At 45.6% G+C, this 25,364-nt stretch overlaps 2 long non-coding RNA genes and 4 other non-coding genes across 7 annotated transcripts; all 6 read right to left on the minus strand.

Annotated features, from left to right (window-relative positions):
- Nucleotides 1–5,612: 5,612 nt before the first annotated feature.
- Nucleotides 5,613–6,195, minus strand: LOC114774390 (uncharacterized). Its single transcript, XR_003744806.1, has 3 exons — nt 5,985–6,195; nt 5,822–5,865; nt 5,613–5,714 (listed from the first exon to the last, which is right to left on the minus strand). It is a non-coding gene; the product is annotated as an uncharacterized LOC114774390 (long non-coding RNA).
- An 8,480-nt stretch (nt 6,196–14,675) lies between these two features.
- Nucleotides 14,676–20,430, minus strand: LOC114774388 (uncharacterized). 2 transcript variants are annotated; one of them, XR_003744804.1, is made up of 8 exons: nt 18,820–20,430; nt 16,935–16,982; nt 16,709–16,770; nt 16,380–16,416; nt 16,089–16,146; nt 15,480–15,535; nt 15,004–15,069; nt 14,676–14,724 (listed from the first exon to the last, which is right to left on the minus strand). It is a non-coding gene; the product is annotated as an uncharacterized LOC114774388 (long non-coding RNA). The 2 variants fall into 2 exon arrangements; XR_003744805.1 differs by having other exon boundaries at nt 20,316–20,423.
- LOC114774392 (small nucleolar RNA SNORA26) lies at nt 15,137–15,254 on the minus strand. Its single transcript, XR_003744808.1, has one exon. It is a non-coding gene; the product is annotated as a small nucleolar RNA SNORA26 (small nucleolar RNA).
- LOC114774391 (small nucleolar RNA SNORA26) lies at nt 15,609–15,726 on the minus strand. The gene has a single exon (XR_003744807.1). It is a non-coding gene; the product is annotated as a small nucleolar RNA SNORA26 (small nucleolar RNA).
- Nucleotides 16,220–16,337, minus strand: LOC114774393 (small nucleolar RNA SNORA26). The gene has a single exon (XR_003744809.1). It is a non-coding gene; the product is annotated as a small nucleolar RNA SNORA26 (small nucleolar RNA).
- Nucleotides 16,488–16,605, minus strand: LOC114774394 (small nucleolar RNA SNORA26). Its single transcript, XR_003744810.1, has one exon. It is a non-coding gene; the product is annotated as a small nucleolar RNA SNORA26 (small nucleolar RNA).
- Nucleotides 20,431–25,364: the final 4,934 nt, after the last annotated feature.

Genomic DNA, 25,364 nt, shown 5'->3' on the forward strand with positions numbered 1-25,364 from the left:
GGGATCAAACAGGACTTTCCTCCAAAAACAGAAATTACACAGGAGTCAAATGCATATGCAGGGGGACTGTCCCTGTCACTACTGATTGTTAGTCACTCAGGATAAGGGCGTCTGTAAATGCTGTAAATGTAAATGTAATGCTGTGTTTGATTAGTAAGAGACCGTTTTTCCTGCTAAATCAAAATGCCTATGCTCAAGATAACATAAGATGAGATGATCCTTTATTAGTCCCACAAGTAGGAAGTGAACATTGTCTGGCAGAACGTGAGCAGTACTAGATAAGAGCAGAAAAAAATAAATAGCATAAAGACTATGGCAACAGTATGAAATAAAATGTCCTCTATAGAAATAAATAACCTGGAAATAAATGTGGATGAGTGCATTAAAAACGTATTTGTGTGTGTGTGTGTGTACATATGTATACATATGTACAGAGGGTGGTAGTGGCCTAGTGGGTAACACACTCACATATGAACCCGAAGACCCAGGTTCAAATCCCACTTACTACCATTGTGTCCCTGAGCAAGACACTTAACCCTGAGTGCCTGTTCCTGTAAATACTGATTGTAAGTCGCTCTGGATAAGGGCGTCTGACAAATGCCGTAAATGTACAGAGTGGATATTTAGACATTTTGCACAAAAGGAAACACTATGGTGTATTGGATGTGTGTGTTTGGTTGTATATGTATGTCTATGTGTGCTTAATTCATTTTTTAATCAATTTGAACTGATTCATTATTGTCGTAATAGTGGCAACCTAAAATCTCCCGTAGATTGTTATGATGAAAGCACAGTTATGCAAATTGATTATTGTGGCTGTTGCAAACAGCAACATAAAAAAGAGACCATGAAACCTGTAGCTTCTGCAGCGGGTGTGTATGTTGACACTTCCATGTCTCACTTTCTCGAGTGTGTGGAAGCAGTTTACATGTCCAGGTGTGTGGGAGGTGTTTGCAACATCATATAATTCCCTGGTGGGGAATTCTCGCAAACTGTGATCAGATTTGGTGACATCCCAACTAATCCGCTAGACAGGACTTATCAACAATTTGTGCTAGTGACCTAGTGGGTTACACACTCTCCTGTGAACCAGAAGTCCAGAAAGTCACAGGTTTAAACCCCACTTGCTACCATTGTGTCCCTGAGCAAGGGGGCTGTCCCTGTCTCTTTAACCACATGACATTGTAATAAGGTGGGAAGATGTAAGCAGATAAAAATGCCAGGTCTTGACAAACTGTTACAATATTTTAAATAATGTTTTTGTGAAAACTCAGCCCCATTTGCTTCCTCTCTTGTGTTGTTGCACCAAATGATGCCAGACTACCAGGGGGTGACAGTCTGTTAGTGTCACATATCCAAACAAGTGCCATTTGGAACTTGTGATGTTCTTTCAGAACTTTTGGTTTCCATTTCTCCACAATCTTCTTACCAAATTACACCAATTGTAAAACTTGTACATTTGTCTGTTTAGTGCAAATACAGAAAATGTTTTTAACATATACAGTACACATACATTTACATACAGTGTTAAATCGGTCACATGTCATTGTACCTAGCATGTGTGTTAAACACTTATTTTATATTAAAGTGAAAGTGAAGTGATTGTCATTGGGAAACACTGCAGCACAGCACACGGTGACACAACGAAAGGTCTCCTCTGCTTTTAACCATGGGATTTGAACCGGCAACCTTCTGATTTACGGGGCCGCCTCCTTAACCGCTAGGCCACCACTGTGTGCTAAACACACTTAAATCTTATATTACTGTAAATATAAGTAATATAAGATTTAAATTTGTGCTGCTTCTAGTTGGAAGAGAGAAATCTTACAGCATTGCTGTAATAAATAAAATAAACAATAATTTAAATTTGAGTGTGATTGTGTACCACCCTTTTGAATTTGTTCTTTTCGTTAATAATTGTAGCGCCTTCTAAATGTTGTGTATAGAGTTGGTGCGTTTAAGTAGCTTTGAGGGGTTGTGCATTCATTTGTGCTTAGTGTATTTATCATTAGTGGGACTGCATTGAAATCTGAGCACCAGCCTTGTTTGGTGCAGCTGTTTATTTGGCTGGCGACGCATTCGACTGCAGGCAGGAGAGGGGCGCATGAGAAAAGGACAGACTGCGGCCTGAGTGAGAATCCACATCAAGCTGTCCAGCACCAGCGAGTGCAGACCGAGAGAAGCAGAGGTGTCACTCTGTGGAGCACGGGGGGTTTCAGGGGGATCCTGACCTCCCAGGGCTGCCAATCATCAGCCAGCAGGGAGTTCTTGGGCTTTGTGAGAGCTGCATCTGGGTGATAGGTGCTTGGTATTGTGGGGCGGTCTGAATGAATGTGGTGTGTATACATGGGGGGATTGTTTCTCAGGAGGATGTCCTTGTTGACGCTGAGGTGAGGGTTGAGCTCCAGAGGTGGTGGGATGGAAGTGCTCTGCCTTTGCAATGATGCCTGGGTAAGATCTTTTTTTTCATACGGTCCACCCAAAACGACTCACACACTTTTTTAGGGTTCCCTACCCAGGTACTTTTTATTCCAATGTGCAAAATCCAAAAAGTTGTCAAATAAAAGCCATAGACAACTTCCAAATGATCGGCAATGCAGCCTCTGTGTCCTTATAAAGGTATTTAATCATGCTTTATTAAAATGCCATATTCAGTGGAGCGATGGTGCTTTCCCTCTACTTTGGATGTCACTCGAGTTGAATCCCCTCTCAGTACAACAAATTTAGGAAAAAGGATTTTCTTAGCCACGTCACTATTACCTATTTATTTTACCTTTATTTTAAATGTTTGAAGACTATAGCAGCAGTTAGAAACTTTTGTGCATACTGCTGATCTAATGAGAATAAAGGAGATTGGGAACAGTCGTTCCAGGTCATGATTCCAACCACAGATGGCATTCCAGTCACAATGTCCAATGGAATGCACCTGAAGTCTGATGAAGAGTTTCGTGAATATAAAAACCTCAGCATTTGTGAATCCTCGAATCCTGTTTTTTTGTGATTTTTTTCAGACTCAGTCTTGACCCTACGACTGTGCAGCCACTACAAACTCCACCACCATCATTACGTTTGCTGACGACACTGTCGTGGTGGGCCTGATCTCTGACCACGACGAGACGGCCTACCTGCAGGAGGTTGGAAATCTAGAGAATTGGAGGAACAATCTCCACCTGTACATCAGCAAGACAAAGGAGTTAATAGTGAACTTTAGTACCAAGCAGGAGAGGACCTACCAGGCCCCTGTCATCTGGCTATATGAAAGTGAAAGTGAAGTGATTGTCACACGTGATACACAGCAGCACAGCACACGGTGCACACAGTGAAATTTGTCCTCTGCATTTAACCCATCACCCTGAGTGAGCAGTGGGCAGCCATGACAGGCGCCAGGGAGCAGTGTGTGGGGACAGTGCTTTGCTCAGTGGCACCTCAGTGGTACCTTGGCAGACCGGGGGTTCGAACCAGCAACCTTCTGATTACGGGGCCGCTTCCTTAACCACAAGGCCACCACTGCCCCAGCATATGAGCTCTCACCAACAACAACACTTCATAGGACAGAATACTAATACACTCCATCACTTTCACTTTCAATCACTTCTGGACTCAATCCTCCCAGAATACTTGCACAAATTTTTTGCTCTTGCAATATTTGCAATATTGAGGTCTATAGCAGTGGCTAAAGCATTTCACTGCATATCACACCGTGTATGACTGTGCATGTGACGAAATAAAATTAGAATTTGAATAAAGTAGCGCACAGCACCCATCTTCAAATGGCGGTTTCCTTCCACATTATGGACCTGTCCACACAGACGAATGCCATACATGTTTTTGCCGCATTTTGTGCCTGCATTTGATTGCCGTTTGCTTGCCGATGTTTTTAATGTTTGTCGGTATTTAGGCAAAAAAAATATGCCAATATAGCATTGCATGCAGCATTTATTTGATGCCATCCAAATGCACAGACTGAATGCCCATGTGGACACTTTAATTTACCAATCGTCCGAACGGCAGAAAAGCACGTGGTTCAGACGTCGGTGTGAGGAAGGCCTACAAATTCAAATGGGCAGCAGCCAGGTTTATTAAAGCTGTGGCATTCAACTGTTGGACAAGGCTAAACCCAGCACATGATACTAAAACAGATTCTGACAGCTTTGTAATTTTAACCAGCACCCAAATGATTGACTATGCTAATTATTGAATATTGACTATGCATGGACAATCATCCTAAAGGCCAATTAGGACCTGATGTATGCCATTGCATCATTGTTTTTCGTTGGGTGTAGCACTCTTCACCCTTCTTTTTGTCTTTGTTGATAAGGGATCTCGCGTCCCACTAGTTTCCCACAAACTTCCTAAGGGTCCGCTGAAAGCCAGAGGTCCATCCAGCAGCTTTATTTGTTTATCTGTTTTGGGTGGCTGTCCGCATTTTCAGCGGCCAGTGGGAATTTCTCTTGCCTCTTTCGCTCCGAGCTTTTGCTCCCCTCACAGACAAAGGAAGAGAGGTTGTTTTTTCCCATTGAAATGTTAACACTCCAACACATCCATTCATTTGCATGCTTCTGCATGTCAACACACAGAGAGGGAAAAGAGAGATGAATGAGGGGGTCCGAATTACAATGCTCCCTCTCCACTCACACACACACACACACACACACACACACACACACACACACACGGAGGAATGTGCCTCAGGCTTGTACAGTATGGGTTTAGCGATCGTTGTTCCGGAAGCTATTTTCAGTTTCTCAGATGTGTGTTTACGTTGCTTCAGCCGTGGCGAGTGTGAGGTTGTGTGATGCCTTTCTCATCTCACTTTCAGTGGGACACGTCTTCAAAATACCCTGAAGGGTCTGTGAGTGTGAGAGTGTGTGTGTGTGTGTGTGTGTGTGTGTGTGTGTCTGCATGACTGTGTTTATTATGCGGAAGCTGTGAAAGTGCTCACTTTCAGAAATCATCTGTATCATGCATGTGTGTAGCATCCTCATGTGAGGATAGCCCTGATTAGAAACATAATCGTGAAAGACTATTAACTCCACAAAAACAAACTAAGAGCCAGAACATGACAGGTGAAGTGACAGTGACAACTGCCACTGCAACACACTACACAGCAAATCAGCATGGCCGAAGATAAAGATTTGAGCGACTTTAACAAGGTCAATCATTGCATCTTGAAAAATGCTGGTGTCCTTGGTCTGCAGTAGTCAGGACCTACAAAAAGTGACCCAGTGACAGGTTTATAACTCAAACCACGAGTTTACTTCATGAAATGAATGATGCTTTGAAAGTGAAGTGATTGTCACACGTGATACACAGCAGCACAGCACACAGTGCACACAGTGAAATTTGTCCTCTGCATTTAACCCATCACCCTGAGTGAGCAGTGGGCAGCCATGACAGGCGCAATGTAATGAAACCATGTGTCACGTATTCATGTGTACTTTGATATGTTCCACCTATAAGTAAATATAGATGCCAAATACACCCTTTCATGGAAGCAGTGTTCCTCTTTCAGAAGAAAAATGTGTTGATTTGACATCCAAATCTTGGATTTCCCAAGGTTGAGGGAGTTAATGGAAGCACAATTTCACATTATACAGGTGACAGATAATAGCATGTGTGTGTCAAGTGTTTTCAGTAAAACTCCTGTATTTGTGTCTTGTCTCAGGCCTGTACAGGGAGTCATAAGCAAATTCATGGTCCTTTCCTCAATGGAGCTGTTTTCAGAGACAAAAGATCACATAAACTTCAATGAACCCATCAGACATCAAACAGCAATGTGCAGAGCTTTCTGTCGACAACAAAGCTGTCAAGAGCGATTCACCTGTCGCCAACCCCCCACACGTCACCCTGTTCCTCTTTCTGTCCCTGAGACAAACGAACATGAGGAAAACATACATCATACATCACAAACCGGCCTGATTTAATGCTCCATTGGTCAACCTAAGAGGACCCTAAACATATTGTAGTTCATTCAAAATTCTTACCAAGTCCACCCGAAGTCCAAAGTACTTGAGTTGTGGTTTTTGAAGCATTGCTATCTCCCTGACACGAAGCCATGGTCTCGCGCCCTCCTGCCAGGGCGTCGTGTGTGTGTGTGTGTGTGTGTGTGTGTGTCGTAATGCCAGGCTGTGCCAGCTGTCCGTGTGACACATGTGTTTGCACACTTGCCGCGTTGCTAGCGTCTGTGTTTGTTGTGCGGCGCGCACACGTCTGCTTGGCAGCTGCTGTCTGCGAGCAGGTGCTTCTGCTTTCTGCGTTCTGAACCACAGGACCCTTCACATCCTCCGGCTGGTGTTGCTCGGGGGGGGTTGCGTTCTTCACGTGTTCCTTTTAGAACACATGAGATCATGCAGGCGCGCGCGGGTTGTAATATCAGACTGGCGTCGTCTGAACTGCACATGAAAGTGTGTCGTGCGGCGAGAGACACGCGCAGACATGAAAGGGACTCGGTCGCTCAGACGCTGTGCAGAGCGCAGTTCGCCGGGGATCAAGGGCGAGGTTTTAAAATAAGACCAGGGAGAAACGCGTTCATGGGAGAAAAACCTTCAGATCCTTTTGTTGGACTGAAAGGAGAACCCACATGACAGGCCTGAGGGACCACGTTGGTCTGTTGGTCTATGGATCGCCACAGCGGATCAGCTGGTCTGATCAACTGACTTGGCAAAGTTTTACGCCAGATGCCCTTCCTGAAGCAACCCTCCCTATTTATCCAGGCTTGGGACCGGCACCAAGAAACCTAATCTTTTTTTTTGGTGAATGTTATGCTGTCAGGGGGAATAATTTGATGTTAGCGTGCTCCTACAGCAAAGCCCGGCACACATCAGAAGCGCTGTGGCTTTGGGGGGATGGTGTTGGCTGCAGGGTGGGGTTGTTTGGCTGAGGTGCTCTGCGCCTGCTCACGTTTTGTTTTGTGTGACATTTTGAGCATTTTGCTCCTAGAAATGACATGCTACGACATGGAATATGACAGTAATATTTTACAATATACAAGTATCTATATGATTTAATTAAGTAATTGCATGAATAAAAAACAGATTTATATAACAATTTTGGCCACCATAGCTTGTGCTTCATTGACACGTTTGTTCTATATGCATTGTAAAAAAATACTGCCAGTAATGGAGTTCATATCTGATGTTTAGGGGAAGGGTTAATATCCACTCATATAAAATCCCACCCATCAACTATAATGCCCATGGACCAGAGGTACTTTTTCCCACTCTTTTTTGAAGTTGATGGTGCAGCATCTACGCCTCCAACTCCATTTCTCCAAGAAGGAATAGAATACAGTCACCAGAGCCACTGATCCACGCATATTTCTTTAACCATATTGAGCAGAAAGTGTGGAATCTATTCCTGATATTTGTTCAAATGATGTATTGAGAACCTCTGAGCATTGTGACCAAGTAGAGAATTAGAATGATGTTCATTTCAGGGCTCATAGATTGTTCAAGTTTGATTCGGGCCACTAGCGTATTTGCCTCATCTGTCACAGAGGCAGTGCAGATTGAAGGGAGATTCATGGTGCAGCTTGTCTCGTCTGTTTGAGCCCGGCTGCTTTGAGGTGGTCGATAATTCAAGAAATGGCCAGTGTCACAGGAAGCTGCGGTTTTCAGGTAAGATTAGTTGTCGTTCTAATGCAGGCTGATGAATGTAAATTTATATGTAAATTTCTGCACTTGTGGAACAGGCCTTTCTCATGTGGACGATTGCCTCAAGATACCTCATTATGGCTTATTTAATTAGCTCCAGTGCCTCAATCTCAATAGGATTTCCCCGAAATCTCTTCCTGACAAATTTTTAACGTCTTTCAATCGCTTTTGCTGCTCGTTCGCTCATGTTCTCCTCCTCCTCGGTTCTCGGTGTCTCAGGGGTACCATGTAACAAGCTGCCGGTTATGTGAGATGCGAGACCCATTGTTGACGCAAGAGATGAGGCATCCCGTACACAAACCCTGACTCTTGCACATTCCTGGAGGCAAAGATCTCTTTGGGGACACACTGTACACAAATGGAGACTAACACACGCATCCACGTAGGCTCACGCTGAGTACAACACAACAAAAAGGGCCTGTGACTCACAATGTGGTAAAGATAAAAAACACGGCGCTCACTCATAACCCTGAAATCCAACCCCCCAATCAAAACACTGCTGATATGTTTGTTGCTGATTCATTGGCTCAGTGTGTGTGTGTGTGTGTGTGTGTGTGTGTGTGTGTGTGTGTGTGCTGGAGCGGGGTGCTAAATTCTGCTTCATCCTAGATAGACAGATAGATAGACAGGCCACACAAGTATTGAGCAAAGTCTGTGAATGCTGTGAATGTTTTCATTTTTATGGGGTGTTGTGTAAAATTATAAGGGAAAAAATATTTAATTTAATGGAATAAGGCTGTAACATAAAATATGGGATGCACGGTATTCATGTGCATGAAATAACACAGCTACAGATTAAAGTGGAAACCTGTCTAAATGTGGGTACAAATAATGGACACTACAGAGGGTTATAGAGGTTAATAATTATAACACAAATATAAATGGTATGTTGCTTATTCATAAAAAAAACATTCAACACAAAATACACACACACTTTTACGTGACTGAAAGGTGCTGGGAGGGTTTGGAAATGTATGTACATTTCCTATTTCATAATGTTCCTAATGTTCTCTAATAATAATAATTTCTAGTTTTTCTGTATGTTAAGCAATATTTGGCTTTATTTTGCCCAGTGACAAACACAATCTGTGCCCGTCACAGAACAGTTCAGCTTTATCAGCCACTGGTTGTCGTTGTAGCAATGGCAGCTCGATTAGTTCTGCTTCAGCTGATATTCCGCTGTTGCTGTTCATTCTAGAAGAACACTAACTTATTGTCTTATTTCAATGCATGTGTTGGTCACCTTGTTTTATCAGATAAAATGGGTCTCCTGCATCAGCATCAACAAATGTGTCCTCTGCATTTTCTCATTCGCCCTAAGTGAGCAGCGTGTGGGGACCTTGGCGGTTCAGGATTTGACCCCGCAACCCTTTGCTTCCTTACCCGCTAGGCCACCACTGCCCCATAGCAACGATTGTCCCCAGGCAGCCAATAGGTATGTTTAAAGGGCATAAGATTGTGAGTTCAGGACAACCATCGAGCTCTTGCATCATGCGTGCAAAAGTTCAGATCCAGCGAAAGACATTTATAGTTGTACTGTGTAAAAATATTGCCTACTTGCGTCAACTTTCTGTCTCAATGGGAGCTGCTTCCTGTTTCTTGGCTGATTTGTGATGTGAACCACACTCGTTTTTTCCTCCTGAAGGCTTCATTTCCTGCATCCAGACGCAGTAGCAGTAATGCCGGATGCACCATTAATGATACCGGTGTGAACGCTGCCTGCGGTTCCAGTGAAACTGTGATTGAGAGGTTAAGAGACACGCTGCTGCTTCCTGTCCGTCCTCAGGTCCGCTGAAGTCGCTTAACGTGACCGAGAGACACAAGGCTGAGGCCACTCAGAAGGGGACGGACTGGAAGAGCTGCTGTGGGTTTTCTTTAAGGATGCTGCAGAGGGGCAGTACAAACACGGCGTACCACCCAATGGGTGGCGGCTGTGATGGATAGAATGGGAGGGAGTGAAGGGTGATGAGAGGACATGCGTCACTCACGCGCCCCCTGTTATGGCATGAGTATTCCCATAAGAAAGGGGAACAAAGTGTGCCTCCTTAAGACTACACTGTGTTCCTTTGTGTGGCTTTCTGGTAAGTGTGTGTGTGTGTGTGTGTGTGTGTGTGTGTGTGTGTGTGTGTGTGTGTGTGTGTGTGTCTGTGTGTGTGTGTGTGATAAAACTGAAAGGTCGGAGTTGAGGAATAATACAAAACAGCAGCATACCCTCTGCCTTGATGGAAATTGCAATTAACACACTTGTCAAACACACCCACCCACACACACCTACACACACACACACACACACACACACACACACACACTCCCTCAGTCGTAATGGCTTGCTGCATCAGCAACCTCAGGGGAAGTCTGCTCAGGTACTGTGCCCCTCCGAGGTACTGGGAACATCACATTAAATTGGTATTGAGAGCTTTAATGTGATTATCCTTCCAGCAACCTAATGAAAGGGAGGCGATGGAGACGGGGGCGGCCGAGGGTGGCGCGAGGGCTGTGGGCTTCTGCCGCTCCACAACTCCAGTTCTGCGGAAAAGTGGGTTACATAAACACAGAGAATGAGCAGAAGATGCTGCCCCGAAGGGGGGGCAAAGAAAGAAAGGAAATGAGAGTAAAGAGAGGAGACAAAAAGTACGGGGTTAAACTGGGAAAGTGGAGCTCTTCAGGTTCAGAAATGATTCAAAAGTCTTATGCGTGCCCATTCACGGAGCCACCCTGCCTGTAATGCACTCCATACAAGATCTTGACCTGTTTTTCTTTCTCCATCTTTTCTGATGTTCGTTACTCTCCGACGGCTCGCCTCGTCATAGCGCTTTAACATACGGGAGTGTTACTAGCATTTTTACCAGCAACTCGTACAATTAATGACCACATTAATGCTGATGTCATGTGAAGAAAAATAAGGCCATTTATAATGTGCTTATTGATATATTGTATTCCAAATATTTATGAAGTAACCAACAGTGTCATAATTGAGTTATATCAAAAATCATATTATTTATAGCTTTATTCGGTGTGTGTGTAGCAGTATGTCCTCATTTTTCCTTCTCAGACTTCCACAGCCAGAAATTGCTTGGCTCTGTCTGACTTCACATAAGAAGCTTTTCTAATGATGGTCAGTGGCAGAAGCAGCGTTGCCTGATGCTGTTTTAGACAAAAACTTTCACACAACGGAGCAAAGAACAAAAAAAACACAAGGGCTTAAAAGACAGCTTTTTCTGAACAGATGTTTTGTCTCGGATTAACTCACCATTTCCTTCCGCAGACCTCACGTGCACACACACACGCACACACACACACACGCACAATCACTGCTCCAACAAAGAATCTTTCTTTCAATGTCAGAGTCTGTCTCACACCACACATTTATACTCAGTTTCAGCCTCATTCAGCGACACACCAACACTTTCTGTAACTGCGCTACTGTAAGACGGCCAGAGATGAACTCCTTTGCCCTCACACACTGCATCCTTTGTTCTGCGGTTTCCATGGCAACCTGTCTTGTTTCTCAGGTGACTGGACATGAAACAGGTGCACCGTAGGGCCTGCAAATGTACTCGTTTCCTCACAGAGGACCAAACTGGGAATGTCAGGCCTAATGTGCCGTATGTGTGAATTGTTGTATATATGAGTTATGTCTACTGTGTAGAAAAAAACGCTCAGAAAATATGAAATAATATACATAGGGTTATACAGTAAGAACAATGTTTAATAGTTTGTGCTCTACAAAGCACGACTTTTGCTGTGATTACACACTTCTCTATGCCAGTGTGGATGATGTCCAACAGCCCACAAATAGCTCCTTTGCTAAGAACTTGTCTACTTAAGATTGGCCTGCATCATACTCTCCATACTGTCCATAGAGTACATGACTGGGGTACATTCCAGCTTTTTGTGTGATGGGCTGATCAACAAAACTCAATTCAGTGTCCGCTTGTGACGCACCAAAACCATCCCATTTAATTTCCGCTAAACCCAAGAAAATTTCAAGATCTGCCAACATACTGCTGTCGCTCTGTTTAGATTGTATTCCCGCAACACAGTGTCAACTTTTAATGCTATTTCATTATGCAGCCCTCACTTAGGACAGAGACTGGACAATTAGAGCAGCAATCCATTGTTGTTGAAGCACGCAATGTTAAGCAATGTTCAAGGAGCAATGAGAAGGAGCCTGAGCACGTGATTCATGAAGTGCTTGTAAGCCAGTGACCGTCGAGAGCATTTCAACACACGCTAACACACACATGCTCCAAAACTGTGGCAAATGTAGTCATCCAGAGAAGCTGACAAAAATTCTTTTCTGTTCCCATAAAGACCAAATTACTTTTATTCACTCAGGGACAGAGAGAGGGGGGATATGCAGTCAGGTTGGACTGAAGAAACATACGAAGAGTGTTCGGAATTATCATGCACCGATGCAACAAAAGCCAGGACTGGACTGACTCAGGATTGTGTCAAATCAATTTTTTAGTTGCAAGGAGAGGAAATGCTGCATAATTCAGCTGTTTGTTCTCTGGTGGACGTGCAGGAGGTAGGTCGCATCCTTACTGGAGTTCCGTGTCCTCATGCAGACGAGACAGAGAAAGAGAGACGCACACGTCTTTGTGTCCTTGAAGCCCAAACAAGGACTGGAACGTCACAAAAAGTTCAGCTGAGGCTTTCTGGCTCCAGCCGGCCTCCTGCCAGAAAATGTGCTGAGCACTGACCCACCAAACCCACCCACTTTCCATCTGAGAACCATTAAAAACAAGGATTCAGAACCCAGCCGCACTTCATCGGTCACATAATTAGCGGGTGAGGCTTCAGGCCAGCCGTCACGTTCGTGGCAGGCGGCCGTACGAGAAAGCCACGTTCCCTCTGCCCAGGGGCCTGCAATCTGCCTTTTTATGGCTTCTAAAAGCTTTTTATGAATTTATAATGGATTTATTTCTAGCTATATGGCTTTTTATCAACATTGTGCTTCTATTTTTTAAAGCCCTCCCCTTTTCTCTAGAATTGAATCATTTTTCAGATCCGAGGGCTCTTCAAGTACACAAACAGTCCAACTAACTGGAGAAATATGATTCTGTGCTGGGAATCGGCTGAAGTCTCACATGCTCCACATTTCATAAGAAAATTTGTGCGCGAATGGAAGCGTGGGGGAAAGGCCTCCAGCAGCAATCAGGCAAATTACAGTCATTTCAGGAGGAGGCAGAGTCATAATCACCATCAGGAAGTTTCTGGTCGAAATAAAAAATGATTGTTTGGTTGTAAACAGACCTCTCAAGCACCTTATTCTCGGACCAACTGCACTCCGATACATTGTGGAGCTCCAGCCTCATTTTTAGCGGGGGCCATTTACGATCGCAACGCTCCGAACCGGCCCGCCAATCTGTCAGCACCATACTGTTCCATTTAAACCACCTAAAAGCTTTCTCCTCTCCGCCCCCGCTTTCCTTGATGACGAGTTATTTATTGCACTCGATTCGTTTCACATTTTTGGCAGGGATTTTAATAGGAGTTCTATTGTTCAAGGAATTCTGAGAAAACGGAAACAAAAGGCATGTTGCCCAGCATACTTGCATGGCGTGTTTATATGATGTAGGTTTGTACAGTTATGCTTCTTTCATAGCCGTTCCACGTTTATTATCTGCTGGATTGCAACACACCTTCTGAATCCCAATGATAACCTCAAAGCTCACCCACACAGAATCAGAAGTAGCTTACAGAAGAAAACGAAGAGAACATGTCGTTTAGGGTTTCCAGGCAAACCATTCGCACCCAACTCCACCGCTTTGGCTGAATGCAAGACGACTGTTGCAGGTGACTCCACTGACACCAAGACGCCGCTGTCAACGTTTGCAGGGGGCACAAGACATGTGACCTAGCGGTGATGTACCGTTCTGGAGAAGGCGAGGTCGGGTGATACTCTGAGGTCAACATGGTCCTGCAGGAGTTGACCAGTGGAAGCAGAGACTGAATGATCGGACCACACACCCATGTGACGTGGCAGAACCTGGCACTTGTGGAGAGTGGAAACACATTGCCTTAGAATAACATCATGAGGCTAGTGAGGAGCATGAGACATTGCTGTCATTAGTGTATATATTTATAAAACTGGTGTCTTGCCTGAATGTCTGTGACTTTTGAATGTCATTGGTCAGTTTGTGTAGTTATGCTTCATGCACTGTTCATTGGTGCCTATGCTTGTTTACTTAAATATTCAAAATGATTCCCATTCTCAATGTCAAGAGAGCAACAAATACAAACTTGGCTGCACATGGCTGTTATTCATAATCAGCATCTAAACAGAACTGCTACTAGAAAGGGGTGACCAAGGAATCAGTGCAGACACGGAACTGTTCATTAGGAAGTCCCATCTTCTTAGCTAAAACAAAGCTGAACATGGATCAACAGAGGCCTGATGCATGAAATTGAAAGGTCCATTGAGTCTGACATACTTAAATTACTTATACTCCACTTGTCACATTTCAACAACGCTTACTTTAAAAAAGTTGAAATTGGTTAAAGACAATGAGACGTTTGCAAAACATTACTTCTGCCCATTCCCTCATGAGACACCCAGAGCAGTGGAGACATGACCTCATAGCTAATTACCACCACTTACTACCACAAGGGCAGCTAACAGTACAGCCGGAGGCCTCATTACATACCTGCTCAGGCACTAGACATTGTGCAAGGGCATTTATCAGGTACTAATCTTCTACTGTGCCCTTGAGAAGGCCTAATGCACATTTTTATTTTTAAACCACCAAACCCATTCATGGCTCATTACACCTTGATGGAAGAATTTGTAGGGTCCTTTGAGAGTATTAAGTCAATACTGCAGTTTTTCCATGCTTCCATTAGCCACAACTAAGAAGATTAATGAAGACTTAAGTATCTTGTCACTTTTTTCTTTATTCAATTGATATATTTAAGCATCTCGGAGGAAAAAAGTTCCTCCGCAATCATCCGTACATCACAATTAAAATGTATCCTCTTGGAAAATTTGAGACATTAAAGACCATGGGGCAAAAACATGGTCACTTCCACAAACATCCAGATTCTAGTAACAGCATTTCAGGAGTAACTGTAGAGGAGAGAGAGAAAAGAAAAGCTCAGAACAATTTACAACACAAATTGCCAAGATGAAATAAGTACGACAGCAAAATACACTAAGAATAGAATAGTACTAGAAAATTCAGGGAATTCCCCATTATTAAAGTCAGTGTCCCCATTCATGGAATAAGCCTAGTCCAATATTAAGAGCACCCCAATGAAGAGCTCCATTCAAAGAGCTTTTAGTCTTAGACTAGGCTTAATCCATGAACAGGAAATAGACCAGAAGTAGTTCTGAAATGGGGCTCACCTGCACACGAACTCAAATGTTCTGCTCCACCCTGCAGTCCTAACAATATTTCCAAGGTATTAAGACCTAAACACCAGAAACCACAAGTTATATTAGCTCATCAGTTCAGAATAAGCTCCAAAATACACCATAGATGTATTTCTCCCGACAGGATCCAAAGCAAGGAAATTGCCTTTACTTTAGGTTTATGAGAGAATTTATCTACCCCCCTGCGTTCGACATTTAGGACACTTAGGGTCATAAATGGGCAAAAAAGGGGGATGAACGTTAGCCAGAAAGAAGCAAACCTCACCCTATAAAAAGTCTTCGTTTTATATCCTACCCCCCTTTAATGGACACGAGAGATAAAGTGAACCTACAGTAGGCAAAGATTTAGGAAATAACTGTGACTAATGTGCAGCATCAACATAGATCAAGGTAGTCGCTTTTAGCAAATTATAGATCAGAATTTATAACTGTTCTGGACATTAATTTACCTTAAGGGCATCACAAACCCATCTGAAACAAGCAGAGGCCTGCCTGGTTCACGGACCTGCAGGTAATGTACAAATACATACTTAACAGCACATCACATGCACTTCACATGGAACAAGTGGTCAAAATATCAGTGTTTCTCCCGACAGGATCCAAAGCAAGGAAATTGCCTTTACTTTAGGTTTATGAGAGAATTTATCTACCCCCCTGCGTTCAACATTTAGGACACTACAGGTCGTAAATGGGCAAAAAAAGGGGATTAACGTCAGCGGGCTTTAATGGACACAAGAGATACACTTAACTTCCAGTAGGCAAAGGTTTAGGGAATAACAGTGACTAATGTGCAGCATCAACATTTACAGTATTTATCAGGATGCCCTCATGCAGAGCGACTTACAATCAGTAGTTACAGGGACAGTCCCCCCCGGAGCAATTTAGGGTTAAGTGTCTTGCTCAGGGACACAATGGTAGTAAGTGGGATTTGAACCTGGTTCTTCTGGTTCATAGGCGAGTGTGTTACCCACTAGGCTACTACCACCCACATATACCAAGGTAGTCGCTTTTAGCAAATTATAGATCAGAAATCATAACTGATCTGGACATTCATTTACCTTAAGGGCATCACAAACCCATCTGAAGCACAAGCGGAGGCCTGCCTGGTTCACGGACCTGCAGGTAATGTACAAATACATACTTAACAGCACATCACATGCACTTCACATGGAACAAGTGCACAAAATATCAGTGTTTCTCCCGACAGGATCCAAAGCAAGGAAATTGCCTTTACTTTAGGTTTATGAGAGAATTTATCTACCCCCCTGCGTTCAACATTTAGGACACTTCGGGTCGTAAATGGGCAAAAAAAAGGGGATGAACATTAGCCAGAAAGAAGCAAACCTCACCCTATAGGTCTTCATTTTCCACAATTTACAGTGGTCCCTAAGAAAGGAATTCAAAACACGTTAAAAAACAGGATTAATGGACAGGAGGCTTCAAGCCCTTTTTAGATGATTTGTTACTCCCGACAGGTCCAGAGGCAGAGGTGTGGCCCCTGCCCCAGGTTTTTGAGAGGTTCGCTCTACCCCCCTTCAATGGACACTAGAGATACAGTGAACCTCCAGTGGGCAAAGCTTTAAGGGGTCAACAGTGATCAAGGTAGTCATATTTAGCAATTTGCAAGGTCACATTAATGAGTCGGAAATGATAAAGCAACACTGTGCTGGTCATTTACCATACAAGGGCATCAGCCACTGCAAACCCCGCTCAACACAGGTAGAGACCTGGTTCATGGTCCTGCAGGTAATGAACAAATATAATAATTACACATCACCAATATAAATTAACAGCATATTACAAGTGTAGCTCACATCTGGATTCAAAGCAAGGACTTCTGAGTTTACACTTAAGATTTTGGAGAATCCTTTATCCACGTTCAGACGTTGTGTGTAATAATTTACCTGTGAAATGTTACTTGTGTGCTGCAGGCGTCCAGATCACCTTAATACCTGGAAAAGACAAACGTGGCACATGAGACCTTTCCACCCACATTTCAAAACCGTACAGCTATACAGGCAACAGATTAACATTGGTAAAGAAACTAGAGTGGGCCATTTATATGGATACACCTTAATAAAATGGGAATGGTTGGTGATATTAACACCCTGTTTGTGGTACATTAGTATTAGTGAGGGGGCAAACTTTTCAAGATGGGTGGAGACCATAGTGGCAATTTTGAAGTCGGCCATCTTGGATCCAACTTTTGTTTTTTTCAATAGGAAGAATGTCATATGACATCAAATTTATCGGCAATTTCACAAGAAAAACGATGGTTTGCTTGGTTTTAATGTAATTTTAATCTTTCATGAGTTACTTACAAGTTTCTGACCACTTATAAAATGTGGTCAATGTGCTGCCCATTGTGTTGGATTGTCAATGCAACCCTCTTTTCCCACTCTTCACACACTGATAGCAACACTGCAGGAGAAATGACAGCACAGGCTTCCAGTATCCGTAGTTTCAGGTGCTGCACATCTCGTATCTTTACACCATAAACAATTGCCTTCAGATGACCCCAAAGATAAAAGTCTAAGGGGGTCAGATCGGGAGACCTTGGGGGTCATTCAACTGGCCCACAATGACCAATCCACTTTCCAGGAAACTGTTCATCTAGGAATGCCCGGACCTGATGTGGTGGTTCACCAACTTGCAGGAAAAAAAACTCAGGGAACGTGCCAGCTTCAGTGCATAAAGAGGGAAACACATCATCATGTAGCAATTTCAAATATCCAGTGGCCTTGAGGTTTCCATTGATGAAGAATGGCCCCACTATCATTGTACCCCATATACCACACCAAACCATCACTTTTGCTGCAGTAGCTGGAGTTTGTATGGGTGCCATTTGTGAGTAGCTAATATCCGCCGAAGGGACGTTCGACTAATGCCACTCTCCAGCGACATGCGGCGAGTGCTACACTGTGGGCTCTTGCTGAATGAAGCTAGGACAGCCACTGATGTTTCTTCTTATGACAGTTTTCATGCGTCCACATTTTGACAAATCCAACACTGAACCAGTTTCACGAAATTTAGCAAGCAGTTTGCTAACTGTAGCATGGGAGATGGGTAATCTAGTAGGGTGTCTTGCATTGAAATCTGCTGCAATGACCCGGTTACTGCGTTCACCAGATAGCAACACAATTTTGATCCGCTCCTCACGTGTTAACCTCTTCGACATGTCAATGACTGTGAACAAAGAGAAAATAAATCATGACAGAATAAAGTTGTTAAAAATCAAGCACACCATTGATGTCACATGACCCTCTTCCTATTGGGAAAAAAAAAAAAAAAGATGGCCGACTTCAAAATGGCCACCACCCATCTTGAAAAGTCTGCACCCTCACATTCACTAATGTGCCACAAACAGGACGTTAATATCACCAACCATTCCCATTTTATTAAGGTGTATCCATATAAATGGACCACCCTGTAGAACAAATCAAGCTTGATCCAGTCGGCAATGAGATCGCCATTGGAGCAGGCCTCCAATGGCCACGTGGGGCCAGACCACGTGGCTCAGCTCAACACGTACAACAAACGTGAAAGCAATACAACTACGAACACCTACACAGAAGCAATGAGGACATGAAGGCAAACAGATGCTACGTTGCATGCAGTAGCCTAACATTAATACATAAAATAACGAAGCGAGCTAGTACACTTCGAAACGTACATTTACGCCCCCATTAAAATCCAAAAACACTTAACAAAATCATGGCGTTTTGGCAAAGCGAAAATCCTACTCAGTTCAGGTTATCAGATGTGGAGGAACAAGAGAAGCTTACACACCTTCCTCGTCGACGCGCCGCTGCAGAAACGGGAAGTCCGGGGGCGGGACTTAAAGCGGTCGCTGCCGCTGGTGAACACGTGACGCGCACGTCGGCGTCTTAAAGGCACACGCACACAGTGAGCGAGTGAATAAGAAGGCCCGGATCCCCCGTGTCTGCAGACGAATGACGCGCAAACGCTGATCGTGTTTCAATCGCCATCGATCCTGGATTAACCGAGGAAAAGCACGACACCTGTGTCTCTATACTGGAATTTTATGCATTAAAATCAGTGACCATGTGTCAAGTGTCTTACGTATGATATTAACCAATAAACAAGCATTGTGTCCCGGTGTTGTGCGCAGTAAGGACATTGGTGTAAGTAAAATTAGCATTAGTAATTTCTAATTTTAATGTGTAATAAATGATAATAATAAACTGGCTAACAGTTCTCTTTTAGAATACATATTGACTATTGTTGTTTCGTTTTATATCTATTCCTTTTATAAAGGTCCATTTATTCACATAGTTATGACATTCTGATGACTATGTAGGTTTAAAAATCCGTATTTCATATAGACAATGTTTTAAACCAATGTCGTACAACTTTAACAGAGCGGTAGTAAGCCTGCTCATCGCGGAAATATCATTGGTCACCAGTCAGAACATGTCGCAGGTTCTCTGTCCTGATTGGCTGGCAGTGCCGTCAGTCAACATCATCTTCTCCCTCGGGTAGGCGGGGCCTATGGAGCTAGGACGCAATCCACTGCTCGCAACCTGCCGCCGCTGGTTATGGATGTCGTATACAAATGCATCCGTAATTTAACAAATTATATAGTTATCGCTACTAGAAATTATGAAGTAGCTAGGCAGCAATAAAGCCGTTCTTTTTTATTTTTATTTCTTTAAAAAAAACTTCGTGCACGATGCACATAGCAGCACACAGGGTTTGAGGGCAGTGAGGATATTCCTTTTGGGCGAAACAGTTACATCCTTCTTTTTTTTTAACAACTGGGATTGCAGCCTGGACTCTTGTCCGAGCTGCGCAACACATTTTTCCCCACCACTATCATTGAAAGCATGTTTTTACTTTCATAAAGATGGCATTGAGGCGGACCCTGTAAACTAAATGACTGTCAGAAATATCGCGTCCATTTGTAATATGGTGAGTAACCCTCGAGTCCTATCAATTGCTAGCTACACCGGACAGGGCATGGTGGGATACCCTTGGTCGAGCTGCCACGAACAAGCCCACTGCTCCTGCTGATCGCATCTTCGGGACTGTGCAAATACTCGCGTGTCTTAATGCGCTGGGCTGAGATGAACCTTTATCGTGCAGCCTTGGCGTCGGGGCCTTTTTCTAAAAGGCGAGATCTTGCTCTAAATGCCGGACGGACGAGCGGAGCATCTTCTGCGACCAGGACGGCGTGAATGAAAGCCCACCACAGACGTCCGAACAGAACAGAACTAGGCTAATCTGTATTTAAGTGGCCATTCAGCACCCGCGGGACGTCGCACCTGCGTCTTCGCGCGTCTCACGCGTTTTCTTGCGGTGGGATGCTGGCATTTGCGAAGTTCCGCCGCCGCCGCCACTTTCGCCCGTAGTTCTGCGCCCCGTCACGTGCCTTCGTGTCGTCAGCCGAGCGCGCGCCGGCCATTTGCATGACGTCATCGCGTGGGTGCCGCTCACCAGTGTGGCCAGACGTACGACAAATGTCGTGTTTGTACGATACCCCCCCGTACGACGTGCGATCTTTAATTCCCAAACTCAAACAATGTGCGATAATTTCAGCCCTTGATAGTACGAAACGGTACAGATCTCTGTTTGCATCTTGGCTGCGCAGACATACTTGCATTGGTCTCTCGTGTCTTTACAGCCAATCAAAACGATGTAACAGATCTATTATAGATCTATTATAATGGCCCGGCGATGTGAAGCGCTGATAACACACGAACTACAGATCCCATAATGCAGTGCTTCATTTGCCTTGCCGGACGCGATCCCGTAAATTTTGGGCCCCTGGTGTAACAAAGTGTAACAACGAGTGGCTTTAGTGCGTATTTGCGTGGCAGAGTTGTAGTTACGCAAGACGCCAAGAGTAAAGCATACGCAACATGGCCATCAGACTTGCAGCAGTGAGTGGGACAGGGAGCCCAGTGGTTACTGGGTGGTTAAGGCCTGTGGCAGTCTCCAGTTGCTGTTGTCAGAGAATACATGAAAACCAAAGATAGCCGAGAAATTCCAGGACTACAGTATAGTCGTCAGGCTTCTCCATTTCACAAGTATCAGGACTGAATGGAAAACTAATTCCAGCTGCCCATTTCACTGGAAAGTGTCTTAATCCATAGATTTCAGTAGGTTTTATTTAAAAATGTCAGATTAAGCATGTAATAGTTGATTTGTAGAGCATGGAATGTGATATTTTCAGAGACATCCTGAAAAAGTTATGGCACGGCCGAGATAATAAGCGTATAGAGATCTTTTGGTGTGCCTGTTAGACAGAGGAGAATGGGATGAGCTGCATTTTCTGGTGATGCAGGTCCGCAGCTACAAATACACGGCGATGGCCAGTCTTTCTGAACATGTCACCCAGATTAGAATTAAAATACTGAATTCAAATTAAAAAGGGTTTACACACTCCCAACAACCAGTGCAAGTCTCTTTTCTAGATGTGTGACCAGTGTAGCATGTGACCCTGAGCCTTGGATCAGCCAATGATTTAAATGAACAAGTAGTCCACCATAAAGACAATGACAATATTAGTAACACAAGAAGCCAAACTAAACCTCTAAACCAACTTCCTTCTGAACCTTCTAAGAACTGAAGCCACCAAACATTTAATGCCCTTGATGGCATGGCTGCAGTTTGTAGTCCAACCAATTTTTCAAATTCTCTAAGAATATAGCTTAAATATTTTGTATTGTTAATGTTAATTTTATTGCAAAGAATGTACAGTTACACTCTGTTGCAACAAAGCAGATCTCAATTTGTAAAGAAATTAAGTTAATGGAGTCATTGAAAGAAATCATCTTTGATTTGTTACCAGACTCATGTGGTATTAACCACTGCAAACGGTGCCCCAAAAGCCTGCCGTGCCAGCCGTTATTTAATATTTACATCCAGATGTCCATAGCTCTCTGTCCTCCGGTAATGATACTTCGGACACCACGGTGGCTGAGGAGCAAAGGGAACATCGTCTACCACCTGTACACCCAGGCCTGTGTCCCTCGGGCGAGCTTGCGGATTTCACCGTGCAGTGCTTATTGTCGTTTACTGTGGTTAATGACCCTTGTTCTGTCTTCTTGAAGGGCACCAATGCCTCTGCTCTGGAGAAAGACATCGGTCCGGAGCAGTTTCCAATTAATGAACACTACTTTGGATTGGTCAATGTAAGTATCATAATGTTTCTGCTCAAATTTCTAATGTGATCATGGTCAGTATTGAAATTGCTATGCATATTGATTGAAAACCCTTTTTTAAATACTATTACATACAATACTTAATACTATTACATTCATTAATTAATTTATTTGTTTGTTTGTTTGTGCCAAAAATGATAATGTTGATGTTATATCAGGAAATAGTAATATGTCGAGAGTCCACCCAGGCCTAGTCTACTGATCTGACATATGAAAACTACATGCTTACAGCTTTTACTTTTGTGTTACTAAAAAATGCTTTGTGAAACACATTTATTACATGAAACTGTACTATTTAGAGTGCAAAATCTATTTAAAATCATCATCTAAATAATCATCTGAAATGTTACTTTTGTGATTGTCATTGTGAAGCACAGCACATGGTGACACAACAAAATGTGTCCTCTGCTTTTAACCATCACCCTTGGTGAACAGTGGGCAGCCATATTATGCTGTAATATTGCAAGACTACATTACAATTGCAAATGTTCACATTTAATTTGATTTAAGCTACTACATTGAAGCTAAAGATGGAGGTTCTCCTTTATCCTTTACACTGAGGGCAGGTCAGCTTTTACACTTTAGTGGCTATTGATGTCAGGATTGCCTGCAGCTGGGCTCCACACCGGAACTCAATCCTGACGCCCCATAAATGCCGGAAGTTTCCGCCCGTTCGGGGTCGCTGACATTTTCGTGGACTCTCTGCACGAACTTGACCTGGTTTAGTTTCATGTGTTTTTGAGTTCTGGCAATCGCCACACGCCTACGGGTTAGTTTATGTTCTTTATTTAAGTTAAATTCGTTTTCGGCCACCGCGCCAGTCTTTATTTGTATTTCTTTGTTTATTGTTAATAAAACCCCGTTCCCAGCATGTCAGACCTCTGCGCTTCCTTCCCCCGTAAGTCCGTAGTCGTGACAGAATGCCAGCGACCCACCCAAAAGCGCGGAGGTGGAAAACAGAGGAGAAGAAACGCCGCGAAGGACGCAGCGCGGCGCGGCGAACGCGGAGGGCAGGGGAGAGACGCGCCGCCCGTTCTGGTGGAGCGTTTTCTCCCCGAGAAGCCGTGGTACGCGGCGCCACGTGATGACGTCACCCCCGGGAAACTCCGCGAAACCCGGGCGACAACGTCGGCGGGTGAGTGGGCGGAGCGAGGACGTGGGCGTCGGCAGCAGCGAGGAAGTGACGTGGGCAGCGAGCGCAGAAGATGCGACCCCCACGATCTTCGGCATGTCGAGCCAAGAACTCTGCGCTCTGCTGGCAAGGCTCCCCATGGACTGGGACGACACGGACGACGACGAGAGCACGGGAGATGAGAGTTGGGCTCCGCCCATCGCACCAGTCTGCGATCGTCGCAAGGTCCGTGGGGACCCACGTCACTTCCAGGGGGGTGAGAAGCGGCAACAACAACGGCGGCGTTCCTCCAGCGAGGAGGTGGGCAGCCTCCAGCCCGAATGGCCAGAGTTCTGCCCATGGGAGCTTATCGCGCCATGGGTCCAGGATGTCCGCAGGGTGGACGACACTCGGAGTCACCGGTGGGAGGACACGGATGACGAAAGCGATGATGACGTGGATTTTTGGTGGGCGGTCGTTGCCGGGATGGCTCCGCCCAGCGTGCGCGTCCGAGGTCATCGCGGCGTCCGTGATGACCCATGTGACTTCCGGGGGTACGAGGTGGACACGGACGACGACCAGGATGACGCCGTTTGGGCAGTCGGTGCCGGGATGGCTCCGCCCATCGCGCCCATCCAGGATCGTCACGAGGTCCGTGGAAACCCACGTCCCTCCCAGCAGTGTGAGGAAAGCTGGTGGAAGAGGGCGACGGGAGGTCGCCAGCCAGCAACTGCGCTGCCGGGACTGCCTCGCAGGGAATCCTCCATTCCTGCTCCAGTCGCCGACCCGCCTTCCCTCTGCCCGGACGTTCCCCAGCGAAATGGCAGCGCAGCACCAGCGCCCACACCTGCTGGAGAACGTCCACCCCCCTCCACACCCACACCTACCACCATCTCCAGCGACGTGCCCAGCCCCGTGTGGGACAGCCCAATTGTCCCGGGACCCTTCAGTGGGGCAGCAGACACTGATAAGACCACCACCATCCTATCGTGTCTGCTTGGGTCAGCATGGGGCTGGAGCGCAGCCCTCTGGCAGCAGGGAGAGACAGACCGCAGTTTTCGGGACTTCCAGCAGAGACTGAGGGCGGAGTTTGATCGGCCAGAGCCTGAGCCAGGGATCGAACTCTGCCCCTCCACCACATCCAGCGCCAGTCAGGATCCGGGGCAAGAAGACCAAGCACTGGCGGGCGACGAGAAGGTCGCGCCTCCCGAGATCCTGGCTGTGCCCCCTGAGGAGGTCCCGGAGTGCTCAGAGAGGGAGCCAGACGACCCTCTCTTCTGTCTGTCTCTGTCTGTGTGTGTGTGCGTGGCATATGTGTCCGTATGTCGCCCCCACTTCCCCTCTTTGTCCACCAGATGGTGACCCAGCAGCAGAGCCGAACCCCAGGGAGGGAGTTCCCAACCTGACTGCACCGGTCCAAGGTGAGGTGGACGAGCCCCAAGGTACCCCTAAGTCCAGCCGGGGGGGGTGCTCCCCCAAAGAATTTTTTGGGGGGGTGCAGTTCGGGTTGGGGACTCCTCCTGAGGGGAGGGGAGGTGGGGAAGCGATGGAGCTGGGTCCTCCGGTAGCCAGTGAGGAGGGCGGGCCAGGCATGGGCCTGCGTCTGCCTCCAGAGGGTGGAGCGCCATAGAGCCCCCGGGTAGGCATGAGGACCCAGCTGGGACAGGCAGGAAGAGGGCCTGCTTGTCCCAACGGACGCAGAAGGGGCTAGCCGGATGGTCTGGCAATGCCCCCCCCTTGGCACCAGGGCCGTGCAGCGAGAGGGGCTGCATAGTCCCAGAAGGCACCAGCCTGGGGTGCCTGGAACAGTCGCCGGAGGCTCTGGGACAATCTCCCTGCGCGGTGCAGGGGGTGACAAAAGACGTGTCAGAGGGGACATGTGGAGACAGGGCCCACACGTACCCAGATGGATCGGCCCTGATTATGTGTGCAGGTACGGGAGTCCGGGGCCGCCATGCGGGACCACGCCGGGGAGCCAGGCCGAGGGTCCGGGCCGCCATGCGGGACCACGCCGGGGAGCCAGGCCGAGGTCCGGG

The sequence above is a fragment of the Denticeps clupeoides genome, unplaced genomic scaffold, assembly GCF_900700375.1.
Source record: "Denticeps clupeoides unplaced genomic scaffold, fDenClu1.1, whole genome shotgun sequence".
In the NCBI taxonomy this organism is placed as follows: domain Eukaryota; kingdom Metazoa; phylum Chordata; class Actinopteri; order Clupeiformes; family Denticipitidae; genus Denticeps; species Denticeps clupeoides.